Source organism: Drosophila santomea, chromosome 2R (assembly GCF_016746245.2).
Source record: "Drosophila santomea strain STO CAGO 1482 chromosome 2R, Prin_Dsan_1.1, whole genome shotgun sequence".
In the NCBI taxonomy this organism is placed as follows: domain Eukaryota; kingdom Metazoa; phylum Arthropoda; class Insecta; order Diptera; family Drosophilidae; genus Drosophila; species Drosophila santomea.
The window spans coordinates 7,599,268-7,613,890 of record NC_053017.2 but is presented as its reverse complement, the minus strand read 5'-3'; the positions used below and the strand labels follow the sequence as shown (position 1 = coordinate 7,613,890).

General features: G+C 38.7%; 1 protein-coding gene and 1 long non-coding RNA gene across 9 annotated transcripts in view; one reads left to right on the top strand and one right to left on the bottom strand.

Moving 5' to 3' along the window:
* The window catches only part of LOC120446767 (tyrosine-protein phosphatase Lar), a 118,004-nt gene that overhangs the window by 94,803 nt on the left and 8,578 nt on the right, over positions 1-14,623 (bottom strand). For all 8 annotated transcript variants that reach the window (XM_039627905.2, XM_039627906.2, XM_039627910.2 and 5 more), the window contains exon 2: positions 8,968-9,040. The gene's annotated coding sequence lies outside the window, so the exon portion shown is untranslated. The remainder of the gene's footprint in view (positions 1-8,967; positions 9,041-14,623) is intronic.
* On the top strand, positions 4,436-9,203 carry LOC120446770. The gene is made up of 3 exons (XR_005615889.1): positions 4,436-5,188; positions 6,123-6,216; positions 9,131-9,203. It is a non-coding gene; the product is annotated as an uncharacterized LOC120446770 (long non-coding RNA).

The window sequence follows — 14,623 nt, the reverse complement described above, 5'->3', positions numbered from 1 at the left end:
CTTTCACAATTATTATCCATAAACCAAATATAAAAAACTTGTTTTCCGACAATTAAAGGATTTTGAATTTACTTTAAAGAAATATTATGAAAATACTTAAAAACAAAGGAAAAACAATTAATGAGTCACAAACTAACTTTTAATAAAGAAAAAAAATTCCAATTAAAGATGTCTTCGAATTGACTGTAAATTCGAAAACTAAATTACAGATTTGCTGCGGGCAAAGTTAATCGCAGTAGATTTCATTGGTTCAATTGTTTTGCCTACGATGAGTAAAGGACTCATTAAGGCAATCACCTAAAAGCAAATCCCTCAAAGGAAAACCCAATAATTACAGTAGCAGGAGCACACTCAGCAGCAATTAAAAAGTCAGGTGTAGAAGGCAAGTGAAATAAGGAAAGGAAAATACCGAAAAGTCAGGCAAGAATTGAACAAACTATAAAAGCCAAGCCAATTGGAAGAGCCTAACGAATTTGCACCTCGGTTCATGGGGCAATGCTACTTTTGATTTCTTTTCTTCCCCCAGTAAGCCCCTTGCATCTACTTTGTTTACACCAAGTTATAGACCCACTTAGCTAACACAGAGAAAGGGAAATAACGAAAATCACGACTGCAGGTAGGTCCATGCCATATGTACGTATGTGTTTGCGTCCATCTCCGTATATATGCACTTGTAAAAATCAATTAAACTTTTCAAGTGAAGTTATAATGGCTGGCAACCCTTTCAGCCACTCACACTCACACTCATTTTTCTGCTTGATTTTTTGCGGACTTTCGGCTTTCCTCTACATATATTGTTTTTGTTGCCTCTGGCTGTTCAGTCAGTTTCTTATTGTTTTCATAGCCTTGCAACGCCTTGTTGTTGCAGTTGTCAAAAGTTTTAAAATAATTGGATTTTTTTCGGTCTGCATGTGCGAGTGAGAGCACTGTGAGTACAGAACACGAACATCGGAATGTCGACGACTGCAGCCAAAAAAGGGATAGGGTGGAAAATGGAGGGACTGCCGCCCACAAACTCATTCTATATAAATTAAAATTTCTTTGTTGCAAAACCCCTTCGCGTTCACACACACACACACAAATTCACACACACACAGACATCCAGACACAGGAGGGTACTTAATGCAGGATTGCTGCAGTCATCCAACCAACGCCATCATCATGAGTATTACCCAATTTCCAGCTGAAGTTTTCAACACCAAATTGTAAACGTCAACAACAACCGGAAAAAAGAAGAGTGGGCGTGGCCGATCAGCCGCCTCTATATAGCCAACCATGGCATGCGAACGAATGGTGAAATGCTGTTTGAACAGACAGAAGAGGCCCATCGAAGTGCTTTTCCCCTGGCTTCAACTGACTATAGAGCTAATGGGAGTGGAAGGTCGCCTCGGTGAGGAATGCAAATGAAGCCCGCTCTCGTTCATTAATATCAGTCCATCTATCTATCTCTTGTTTTCATTCATTAGAACCATCCACACGTTAATATAATAAACAAGTTGCCTAGTAATTTCAACTTGGTCAGCACCTAATTAACCTTAAGCCCTACTGGAGACCTGTGAATGATGTATCAAGCGATATAATTTCAATTAGGCTAATGCAAGCCATAAAATAGCCTATGATTGCTTACAACCAGATCCTACAATTTCCGATTGTTTCTGCTAACGAAAATAGCCCTTACCATTTGTGAAGTCTATTTTAGGTATTCGGTTTACATGGCGTATGCGTATTATTTTGGTTTCAAACCTCATTTCAAGTTAGAAAAAGGAATGAAAGAAAAAAATGTACTTTGCCCCTTCGTCGGCAAGTTTTTCCTTTCTGCTTTTGCTTCTAATAAAAACACTTGACACCAAAACGAGGAAAGTTCCTTGAGGCAAGTGGTGAAAGACATTTTAGGTTGAGTTGTGTTCTACGAGTTTCTTCAACGAAAATATTAAATACTTGTCTAAACATTTAGAAAGGCTTTTCAAAATATTTACCTTTATATGTTTTATTTAGAATTTACTCAAAAATAATATTGTATACAAGAGAATAGAGAAGAAGGCCATGAATAAAGAGCTCACTTGAAAAATATAAAGAAACAATAAGTTGCAGAAAATGTCAATTGAAAAGTGACATATTTCAAAAACTGTGGTAAACTTTACTTAACATTTTAGCTTTAAGCAACCTATATAATCTGATTTAGTTTTACAAGACCAGGCCAAACTTAACTTTTCTTGTGCTCATGCCAAGGACTCCCCATTACTTGCTGAGGACATAACTATGTCAATCTGAAGACCCACTCTCACCACACAGACACACACACACAAACTGCAGTCCTTTTTTCTCCATAGCTGAAAATCACTTCGCAGCTGGTCCTAAAACGATTTTAGGCCGCTCCAATCACAAACACACACTCGGCACACCCGAATCGGAAGCCAGCGAAAACATCAGCCACAACAATCCTTCCAGGACGCAGCGTTATTTTCGCACCAAACTGCAGGAAACCCCTCCAGGACCTCAATCGAAAAAGAACTGTGAAAAATTGCCAACGGTTTCGCTTTAAGGCCGAAAGGAGCGGGCCGAAAAAAGAGCTACTCGCTCGTAAAACTGCAAATGAAAATAGATAAAAAGTATCTGTCGTCCCAACCAGTAAACTTCATTTTGTAAATCAATTGAATTTTCAATTGTGTGCGAGCAAACTAAACCAAACCACGACGAAACTTGGGAGCACAAAAAGAAAAAGTAGGTAAACATAAAAGGACAAGTAAAGGAAACGACACTATTACTAAGGCAAGGATGGAAGGATTTTCTTCTCCCTGGGCAATCGATTCAATCTCCATCTCGAACAGCGGCACAGGACTGGCGTTTCTTATTAGCAGGGCCCAAACGATAAGTATAAAGTCCATATATATCGTTATTCATAAGAAAGTTCAGGTCACACGCACACACACAAAGGTTCTGATAATTTTCAATGTTTTCTTTAGATTTTACCGATTTATCCGCCAGGTATTATCAGCTTTTACAGTTGTTCTTCGGTAATTATGTTTCGCGGAAGTTCTTCGCCCGCAACGTGGGTGGTGTAATTATAGAAATAATTTTTTAGCCGGCTTGCGGCAAAACACGCTCAGAAAAACAAGTGCACATACGAGTACAGTGGCAACAACAAGATAATTGAGAAGGGGCTGAAGGGGGTTGAACCGAGGCAAGCCGAGGACTTCGACGAATTGGTTTTTGGTTAACTTGGCTAAAATCACTTTGCCGGGATTTCCAAATGCTGTGGATTTGCTTTGCTATTTCATTATAACCGAGTACGACCTTTGTTATATCACTTGAAATTGGATTCAAACGATTCGTTGGATTTTTTGCGAATTTTGTGTAATATACAATTTGTTGTCGCGCTGCTTGTTGCCCGATTATCGCACACACACGGTTGAGAAGGACGCGCTCTGTTTCTTACACGTTCGTTACATCCTGCCAAATCCCGAAATTGTACTAAATACGTACAAAACTTTTACGATTGGCTAAGGCTCCTAGCAGCGGTGTTCGTGTTTTCCCTCGCGTTCAGTGTGTGCGTTTGTGAGTCGCCACTCGACCCGAAGTGTCCTTCTGCGAGCCCGAGGATGCGCCGACCGAGTGCTGTGTGGTGGGTTTTCCCGGAGAGAGGAAAAGCCGAGAAAATCGCTGAAATCGCCAGCCGAAGTTTAGAGAGCAGGAAGAGAAACACTGCAGGACGTCCACTCAACAGTGAGATTTACTCAAAACTCAGCTAAGCAGGCCAACAATTCAGAGAAATGTTAAGAGCACAACAATCGGAGTGATTTTACTTATTATTCGGAAGTAACTCAGTTGTGCAGAGTGTCAAAGGGCAAAGAAGCTTCGAGTTTTAAATTTGATAAAATAACTCTGGCTGTTAACGATTCTGAAATTAACTAAAAGGGCTTTAAAAAAAATAGGATTATTATTTTAAAAATTAGTTTGCAAAATTATGGATTGTCTTTAAAGCATTTTTAAATTGATGTATTAGTTCTTTTAAAAATACCGATTTTACTAAATGCCTTTTTGGCAACCGCACTTCGCTTGACTGCTTTACGCAAAGTAAAAATAGCTCATTTATTTAACATTGAGACAATTACTGAGTTCCTTTCTGCCAAAGCAACAAAGTTTCTCTTTGAATTAAGTGCTCACTTTTATCTTGACACTTTCATTTTTAGCTCAACCGTAAAGGACTCGAATTGCAGACCCTAAGAGTAGACTTATATGAGAACTGTTAATTTTAAAATCATTTGACATTCTCAGAATTACTCAACTTCGAGTTTCGAGTCCTTTGAGGCTTAGAGCATGAGACCAATGAGAAGAGCAAATGCGATTAGGGAACTCAGTCCTTCTCAGCAAGAACTAGCTCGAAGAGAGTCTGGTGAGATGGGTAAATGAGCTTTTGACGTGGCTGAATCGGAAGGTTTCGGGTTTTGAAAACCGAGCACATCGACGAAGGTGAAAAGCAAATCGCGTCCACGAAAAGCCCGCCATTGACTTTGACCGTCGTTCGCCAGTCGTCAGTTTCAACTGGAGCGGCGGGCAGAATGCTGAAATCGGCTGAAAGGACGTACTCGATGCACATTTCGGAGGACGACAAACCAGAACGGTTCCGAGCAGGAAAAGGCGAGAAACGGCCTGTGCTAATTTTCCTGGATAGCTGATTTTTGGCGCGCTCCAGCTTTAATCCTGCAGTCTAAGTGAATGTGAAATGTAACAAGCCAAGTGACAGTTAGCAAAAGTCAGAAGACAACTGGAAGAGAGAAAGGCGAAGGGGGAGACGGCAACCAAACAGATGGAAACAACTCGCAGATGCTGATGTTCCTGCCCCAGGAGACATTTAACATAATAAAAACGAACGTGTGCCTTTTGGCCAAGTTAACTCCTGTTCCAGCACCTGTGTGTGAGTGTTCGTTCCATGCTAATATCACAGACAGTCGCCCCCGCTCAACCCACACAAACTTACAAACAAACAATATTGCAAATGTGTGCGTGAGGCAGTTGGCAAAAGTGTCGTAAATCGTTTAGACAGCGCGACGTGGCCCAGAAAAAGGAGATGAGGGCCAAAAAACGATATGTAAAAGACACAGCAGTCGCCGTGGGAAAAACTGGGAAATGACAACAAAAAAGACCAAGAAAACGGAGGATCCAACGATGAACTGCATTTGTTGCTCATGTGAGTATCCCGCCACAAAGAAATTATCTCTTTTTTGTTACGTTTTCGACTCCCTTACTTATTACTTTTATGCGGCTTTAACGTGAAACAATTGGGGAGGTGCAGGAGTGTTTGGCGTGTCATAATAAAATTTTATGTGTGATTTCGCTTTCTGTGAGTGCGTTTGCCAATAATGCCACCGAAGTAAAGGGGCTACGAAATACTCAATAAAAATCAACACAATAAGTGCAATCAGGGTGTGATCAGCATAAAAATCAAGATAATTAAATTAAGAAAAGCCCGTATAAACAAGGCACACATTAATGTGTTTCTCATTATGTCACAAAATATTATTGATATTAAATGCATAGGAGTATACAATTAGAGTGGAAATATCCTTCTGCATACTTTTTGGATCTTTATAATTGTGATTTTTTTAGGACCGTTGACAAATGAGAACAAACAGAAATTCTCGTTAGAAAGAACACAATTTCCATTTACAACTAAAAATACGTTTGAAGCATGACAAACAGAATGCTAGAACTGCAAAAAGATTTTAATTATTTCGGACAAAATTGCTGCTTGTTTTTACTTTTGGCGAACAATTACCATGTAACCATTTATTTGGATCAACGACCGTCAGTTTGAGGGGTACATTTAAATATATTCGCAAATTCCGATATCAAATATATTTGCAAAAGTATCTGCCATGGCAAAAACAGAAAAGAATACAATAGCATGCAAATCCTTTTCCAGGTCCATAAAGTTTAATTTAAAAATGTGAAAAAATGGTTAGTTTTCAAAAGCAAACAAAATTAGGCAAATGGTAAAAACAAACAGCATTAAGTTTAACATAAGCACAAGTGTCTGTCAAATAGTTTTATATTTTGTCCTACATATATACACTTTAAAGTACTTTTTTTTAACGAAAGATAATTTCTTCTTTAATTTCCAGATGTTTCCAGATATGCGGAGAAAAAGTGGTCACAAAGTAACTTTTTGCAATGATGACTGATTATCAATTTGTTGAATTCCTTTTTTTACAAAAAGTAAGTACACGTTGACTCAATTTTAAAACTTATATTTATAAATTTAAAATGAATTAAGAATACATTTGCATGTCGTTTTTATTACATTTGTTTAAATCTGACAATCACACATTTGGAAACTAGCTTAAAAAACCGATTCAGAACCTGAGAGTACTTCTGTTTAAAAAAAAGAAATACAACTAATCAGTTATTAATGTACCAAAAAAGATTTTTTTATTTTTTAAAGGTCAAATTACAAATTAAAATTGAGAATTTGCACAATTAATAAGACCCAATTACACTATTCGAATACACTAAACTAAATAATTACGTTACAATTTCTGTTTAAATTGTGGGTTTGAAGACTTTTTTTTAATATAACTAGTTGAATATTTTTTAATAAGTTCCTCAATAACGCGAACTTTACACATTTTTTCACACTAAAACCACCGACTTGCTAATCCCTTCTGACACGAAAATCTTTGAGACTCCACTCCTCCAAGCCTAATCTTCAACAATCTGTCACACAGTGTTACAAAGTGTGTGTGCCAAATCGTTGGCTGATAAATCGTAAAATGACAAAGCAAACTAACTAAGGGGAATGTGCGTTGTGAACGCAACAAGCAAGTGCACTCAAAACTGGAATCTATAAAAATTCCAAACAAAGGGACGTGACCGTTGACAAAAAATGCGTCAAAAGGGCAAGTTTTTGTACTTTTTGTTTACGATCAAAGAGTAAAATAGCGGGAAGTATTAATAAAAATAAGACAAGAGCTCCAAAGATAAAGGACCATGCAGCAGGCACGTAGTTCCCTGCTGCTTGCCGTTGCATACTTTTACGCGTCTCTTTTGTATTAATTTGTAGGGGTAACCCGCATCCAGGTGAAAGGATCGTGGGCCTCATTATGCATGCTTGTCCGCACGTTGCCCTGCATTCCCCCGACATCATCCAGCTTAAAAGAACAGATGCCCCAACACCCCCACACACTTACACACACACACACACACACTGACACGCCAGGAGAAGAGTTTTCGGTTTTGGTTTTCGTTCTGGTTCTGGCTGTGTTCCCGTTTCTGCTAACTTTTACCAATTTCATTTTCAATTGACTGGCGACCAGAACACGCAGACCAGCTCGGCTAACCACCAGCAATTGAGCGTAGAAGCGCCAGAAAGGTCCTGGGCCCTCACAAAAAGTTTCTGCGAGGCAGGACACCAGAACCCAAAGTCGTCCACCAACACACACACATAAGACAGAGACACGCACAAAGAGATATCAGCAGAGATACAAGAGTCTTTTTTCTTTCCGTCTTTATTCTTTGTGTGTGGCCCAAGAATCCTTTTCTTTCATTTCAATTCCGATGCCGGCAAAGTTGCCTTCTGTATTATACTACTTATTTTATTTCAAGCGGAAGGAACGTGTGCGCCCTGTGCAAACCATCGCAATCCCAATCGCCTCTACTATCCTGCCTTATCCCTTAGAAAGTTTTCTGCGAAATTGCGCCACGCACAATTCATTTGCAAATAGGAACAGTTTAATTTGTTGCCTTTGTATGTGTGTGAGAGCTGTATGACAAGGATATCCCTGACTGGTTTGCAAAGTTTTTGAAAGGACCCGCATACGAGGGGCACACCCACACACAAAAGGCTTCTTTATGGGGAATATTGCATTAAACGAGCCGGCCCACAATCAAATCAGTTCGATTGGGGCCTTTCCCTCTCTCCGCTCCTCTATGCTGGCCAAGCGCAGTAATTAAGCCGGGATACATGGTCCTTTTCTCAGAGCAAATCTAAATCACTCCGCCCCGCATTCCCTGAACACTTTGAGTGAAAGGCAAATATTCTTGGGCAACTGTTTACTGCATTCATTCCATAGTTGTCAGAAGTCTAGACACTTGAAAAGCTTTCTCCAGCTTGCCTTGGCACGTATGCGAATTGATAATCGAAAAAAGGAGGAATGGCAAAAAGAAACTCCTTGGGAATAACTCAGGGTGTGCTATGTTGTTGACCGGATTTGACAAGTCCTGACAAATGAGCAAGAGATGAAATCGCGATAGCCAGAAGAAACACTTTCGCATGACATAAAATACTAATGTTCCTTCAATAGTTATCGGAAGGGTTACTCTTTTTGCTCGTTAAACCTAACCACCAAGTTTTTTTTCCCAATAACCACCAATAAGTGGTACGCAAAAAAAGGGGGAAAGAACTAATAGAACATTCTGTTTATGCACTATACTTAGAACGTAGTATTTATTTTCAAAGTTTTTCTTTATAGCAGAAACGTAGTAAACGTATATAGTTTAAAAGAAGACCATTGATGTTTTTCATAAAAACTGTGTTTATTGGGTAGAAAATGATAAGAAATCCTTGAGTATTTCTGTTTATTAAAATCGTAAGTGAAAAGCATTATGAAAATAACGAAAGGGGTTCATTTTAGCACGTCATCGTATCGTTATTAATAGAGCATAACTTTTGAGCATTAGTCTTAGATGATATCCGCAGTAATCAATTGATTTTTTGTTTATTTATTTATTTAATTTAACCACATTTAGGAAATCTCATGTGTTAATATGCAATTCTTTGTCACAGAAACAAATTTTTGCACTTTATTTATTATATATACTTTAGAAGTTAACTAATCTTGTTCGATGTTGTAGTTAAATATTATTAATACACCGCATGTCTCAGTTATACAAGTGATATACATAAATTTACATAAGAGTTCTTCACATATTAGTACCAGAATATAAAATTGCTTTATAAGTTTTACTTACGTGTTGAAACATAGTCATTGTTTTATTTTTTGTCCATTTAGCTCTACAGAAATGTTCGTTTTGTTTGCATCACCTGTAAACAAAATAGTTGAAAAAAATATTTTAAAAATGTATATGGTTATACTTTTATGATTCTAATTAACAAATGGTTTTATTATTGCAGATCGTTACAGAATAAGGGTGACGATGGCCTATCAATACTGCGATGAATATAAATATTGTCATAAATAAAGCAATTCTGTAAAAAAAAAAACCAATCAAAAAATATATATATATACTACAGTCTATAAAAATACACTGCTGAATCGTATTTGTTAATAAACAGGGGTGGATTTCAGCTGAGGTGTACACCGTTCAGAGGTCACAAAATGATTGTTATTATACGCCCTTATTATTATTATTATTACTGTTATCAAAGCCAATGTCAAGCCGATGAATGGAGAAAATAAAAAATCTAAGAACAATAGTCAAGGAGCTCAGCAGGACAAAATCAAAAAGGCAGCAGAACGTGCTCGGCATAAGTAGCCCACCTACATTCAAGTTGGTCTCAAAAATTTATGTGTTGTTTGTTTATTTGTTTATGCAGTGCTACTCTCTTGCTCAAGGAGACATCCACATGAGGCAGTGGTTTTCCTCCTTCTTCAAGGCAGTTTCTCATGCAAATTTATACACCTTTGCAGGCGGCCATAATAAATATTCCCGAAAAATATATCTGGTTTCAGCGCCTTTTGTCTACTTTACGCTCCGTCCGCTCCTTTTGCTCCTTTTGCTTCTTTTGCGCCTTTTCTTTACGTTGTTGTCACCCTGTCACGTGTCGGCATCATTACCACACGTACCAGAATTATTTATACAAAAAATATATATCGTTTATAAGCCCAGCAATTGCAAGCCCAAAGGCGAAGGTGGCACAAACGAATCTCAAATGCTCTTTAGAACTCCATAGAAGGGCACACAAGGCGAGATACATTAGGAGCCATTTAAAGAAATCCCCGGCTAAAAGCATAGGGGAGACGAATTTAAATCACCAGTAAATGTTTGCCAGGAGCAGAGCTAATTGTTCAATATTTGTGACCAAAGGCAGCTGGCACTTTGAGCCCTTTGGGAAATGTGTTGGTGAATTTACGACACATATTCCCGCCTAAAACTGGCCAACAAAACATGTCAAGCATGTCGAGCCCAATCGCCCTGAAAACAGTATCCTTCGTTGCCCATCCAAGCCTCACAAAACCCCATTCCCCTGTCCGGTTCCCCAAAAGCGTCACAGTTAATTTGTTGACAGCTTTGTTGGAAAAGCGGGTGGAGAGCCCAGAAGGAAACGGAAACATTGGGCGGTATAATACGGCTGCAGGACACATTGGTGGACAACCAGACAAATGCCGTCCTCCTCGGGGACTACAAGACATGGTCCCATGTAAAGTGTGCAAATGACCAAAGAGAAAAGCTTGAGAAATATCAGGGCTCCAAATTGTAATTAGTGGGGTGGGCGAAAGGCGCTCGATGTTCGACGTTCCATATAGATTTGTGGGGGGCAGATGGACAGGGAGATAGCTCCGATAAGAATTGCAAAAATGCAACCATTTTTACACAAAACTAAAAAGTTATAAAAAGTAATCACTATGTTTGGACTTATTTAATAAAGTTGATGAATTCAATCCTAAGTAATGTAAGTTAAATAAATTCAAAAATAGGACACATCTAAACGTATGATATAAAAATGTTGATGAATACAAACCCAACTTAGGTTCATTTTCTAAATTTAAAATTATTTACCCAAATTAAGAAGGTAATCTGCCAAAAAGCCCAAAAATAGCAAAGCCACAGTCTTTGCAGATAATGAAAAACACAATATAGTTTTCTTTCACATTAGTACTTCATTTGATTATCCATTTCCAGGAACGGAAGCCCAAGTTAATGAAGAGTATAGATGACCATTATTTATATAAACTTTATTTGGCAAATACATTTTGTACAATTTGAGGCTATGATTTTCGATTGGTGACTGGTTTGAGGAGGTCTACTCAGTTCCCCTTACTGAGATGTCAGATATCAACGTCGCCATCGTCAACTAATTGGGTTTGGACTCCTTCCACGAAAACACAAAATATTGCCGTATCTGTTTGGGAGAATGGGAAAAAGCACGAGGAAGTGAATTGCCAGGAGGTGAAGATACAAAAAAGCGACGTAAAAAAAGATTAAATTTCCTCGTTACGACTTTCATCTGAGCTGAAAATAAGAAACCGAAAATTGCGAGAAAAATGAAAATAAATATTGAATTATTGATATACAATATCCCAAACGAGTATTGGGTGCCAGCACACGAAGTGACAAAGTTCCTTCTTTTGGCTGGATGCTTGTAAATTAAAATGACAAAAACATACCTACAAAAATGGGTTATTTTTTAAAATTCAGCTGACAAACAAAGGTTTTGATGTACTAAAAATGGGAGTCTTTTGACTTGAAGTGCTTTGTGCTCAGTTGACTTCTTATTTGAGAAAAGGGAATTCCCGAAGTTTTTAACGATGTCTTGTTATTAGGTAAATGAAAATTTGCCATGGTAGAGTATACCTTTAAAACAGTTCTTAGTCTATTGAAATTCCAGGGAATTCGTTGTCTGAAGAGTACAGTACAGTTTACTTCTTTAACTCGACTTATTGCCAGCGCAAATATTTGTTTATTTATTCATTTTTTTTGGGTAGAGCACAGGTATTCCACCGTTTCTTGTCCTTAGAAAAAGGCTCAGCATGAGCCCTAGCTTATTTATTTTTATGATGAGTGCGCTTCTCGACGTTCCTGCTTTTTTTTAGGCGCTCAACAATATTTTGCATGTTTGGATACAAAATATCATATTTGCAGAGATTGTTTCATTAAAAAAGCAGGTGCTGCGCTGCTGCTGTGCACATATTTCATCTGCCCATCCTCCATTGCAGATGACTGCGTATCCCTGTAGTACGTGTTTAGCTTTAGCACCTCCTCGTTCCCAAAACGCCTACACATGCGTGAGCCATAAAATGGTCATATTACCAAAATAGCAGTAAGTGCTACGCCACGGAAATTGGTTTCACCACGCACCAGAAATTGGTCGCCAGTATGGATATGTATATGATAGGGTAGTCAGGAGGGAAACGATTCCTAGTTTTGTATGCTGAACAGGTGGACTTCTCTGGTGAGCTCGTAGCTCGTAAAAGCGTCGCCGATTCCTGTTGTATATTGCCTCAGCCCAATGCATTGGAAACGCATAAAGCCTAAAAGTTTGCCCGCATTTAAGTCATAAAAAGTCTGAAAGAAATATATTGGGTTCCGAGGGTAATGCCAAAGAGTTAGTGGACTTAAGCAGAGCACTATTAAGACGAATCCATTTTAAAGGCTACTTCGAATTAAGCCTATCAATAATCAGGTAAGTAATCTTAAGTACTGAGTACTACGTATTCCAAAAAGCTCATTGTGTATCTGCGTTTTTGTGAGCCTGAACCCAAAGCGTATTGACTTGTATTGAAAAACCATTCATAGTAGCTGGAAGTGACTGCCGCATTGGTACGTTTAAATTCCATAAGGACAGCCATCTTTGTAAGTTAAAACCTTTCCGGTTTCCTGGCACTTACTTTTCCTTTTACCTGAGATGTCAACAGCTACCCACCTGCCTGGCCAACTTAAAGCACTCACTGCTTACTAACCCAGAGGAAACACAATGTTAGTCAATTATTGCGTTGACAGTAAGCACATAAAAATACAAATAGATGACACCCAACGACAAGGAAGCGTAGAAAAGGTAGCAAAAAATAAAGGAAGGACTTGTAATGGGTTTGAGGCATTTGAAGCCAGGGGAACTAGGACACACTGGCAGACTGGCAGCGATTTGTCGGTACCTTTTCTCTAATCTATATTTCGTTGTTCACTTGCTGCTCGCTTCTCTGCGCCTATGGAAGGACATGAAACGGAGGACAAAGGACGCACGCCTTTATCAGAGATTAAGTGCGATGACATCGTTATACTCATAGACGCAGTCATGGTCCCAGTCTTCGTTAGTTATATTGTGTTGAAATGTGCTTACACGACATTAATTTCTTGCACCTGACATTAAGATAATTGTTGCCTTTTGTTTAGTGATGGCTGGGCGAGATAATCAAGTCGTAATTTGGCAATGTGTTGCTGCGCCTCTTGATAACTTCGCACAATGTGGCCTGCACGACTTGCTGGTTAGCCGGACAGTTGGACAGTTGAAAGGGACGAATCAATCAGATCTACGCTGGCTACGAGGACTTAAAGCTAGGAGTAAACCAATGTTGTTGTTTGAACCAATAGTTCAACTGTTTGACTGAATATTATCTTTTCTTTCCTCATTGAAAATATTTTCGTTTAGAACCCAGAGTTTTCCGTTCTGGGTTATTCTCGTTTACGAGTGCGGAGTATAACAATTTATTATTCACACGAAGAAGAAGCCCTCACAAATTAATAAAAAAAAAAAACAGAACGCTTATTACATTCGCCAATGTAATACGACAGAAATCATCTTTTAATGGGATGGAATTTGAGAGGAGGTTGTCAATCGCTTTGAACTTTGAGGGGTCGCAAACTCACACACAGCCACACCCACACGACCTGAAGTGAAAGCAATTTGATGTAATTTAATAAGAAAATAATAGGAAGCAATGACTTAAAAAGGCTGAAACAAAAGCACGAGGAAGAGTGTGAGGGTTGCGTGTGTGCTGTCATAAAATGAAATCATAAATTATGTGGCTCGCTCTTGAGCCGCCAATTCAGTTGGGCGAGTGCGATTTAATTTTTTGGCTGTTTGTTGATATCTTATATATGTATATCTAATATATATATCTATACACTTTTGTATTTTTTAGGTTGGTAAGTCAACGCGGGAGCGACAAATGGCTAAAAGCCGCCTACGCGCTTTCGCTGGGTTTGCTTAGTAATTGCTTATGAAAAATGCATAGGGCCTCCACTCAGTCGTCATTTTTTTTTTTCTCAGTTGGCAGAAGTCACGCACCCTTTTCAGCCAGAAATCTTGGGCCCCTTGAATGCGGTTCAGTTTTTCGTTCTTTTTTATACATCCATAGATACATATTGGGGAGTTGGACCGGCCTAGCATGACATAGCCACTTAGCGGCTACATTAATGGCAGTGCCAAATGACTCTATCTCCCACTGAGAGTGTGTGGGTGTGTATTAGCCGTAACTGAGCGTGTAACGATAAATAAACTACCGCCAACATTTTGCAGACGAAATGCTTTAGGCATAAAAATGTAGCCGTCGTTTCTGCGTATGAAGATGTTACGTTATCCTGTATCCTGGGCCCCCTGTATGTATGCTGCCCCTCCGCCGAGTGCATCATGAATATTTAATGCTGACATATACAAAGTATGGCACATATATACGAAAACTTGTAACTGTACATCAACAGCACATCTGAAGGACGGAAAAGCCCAGGCGAATGACAAGAAAAATTACAAACGTAACCAGAAAGTTTCTCCTTTTACCGAGGGCTTAATTTTCCTTCCTGTTTTTTGGCAGTACGAGTGCGGAATTTTCCAAAGGTTATCAGTAGGAATGTTTTGGTTTCTACTTTGGTAAAACAAACTGGGTCAAAATCTATTTTTATATTTTTTGCTGCTTAGAATTTTGTTCTATAATTACACATTTTTCCATAT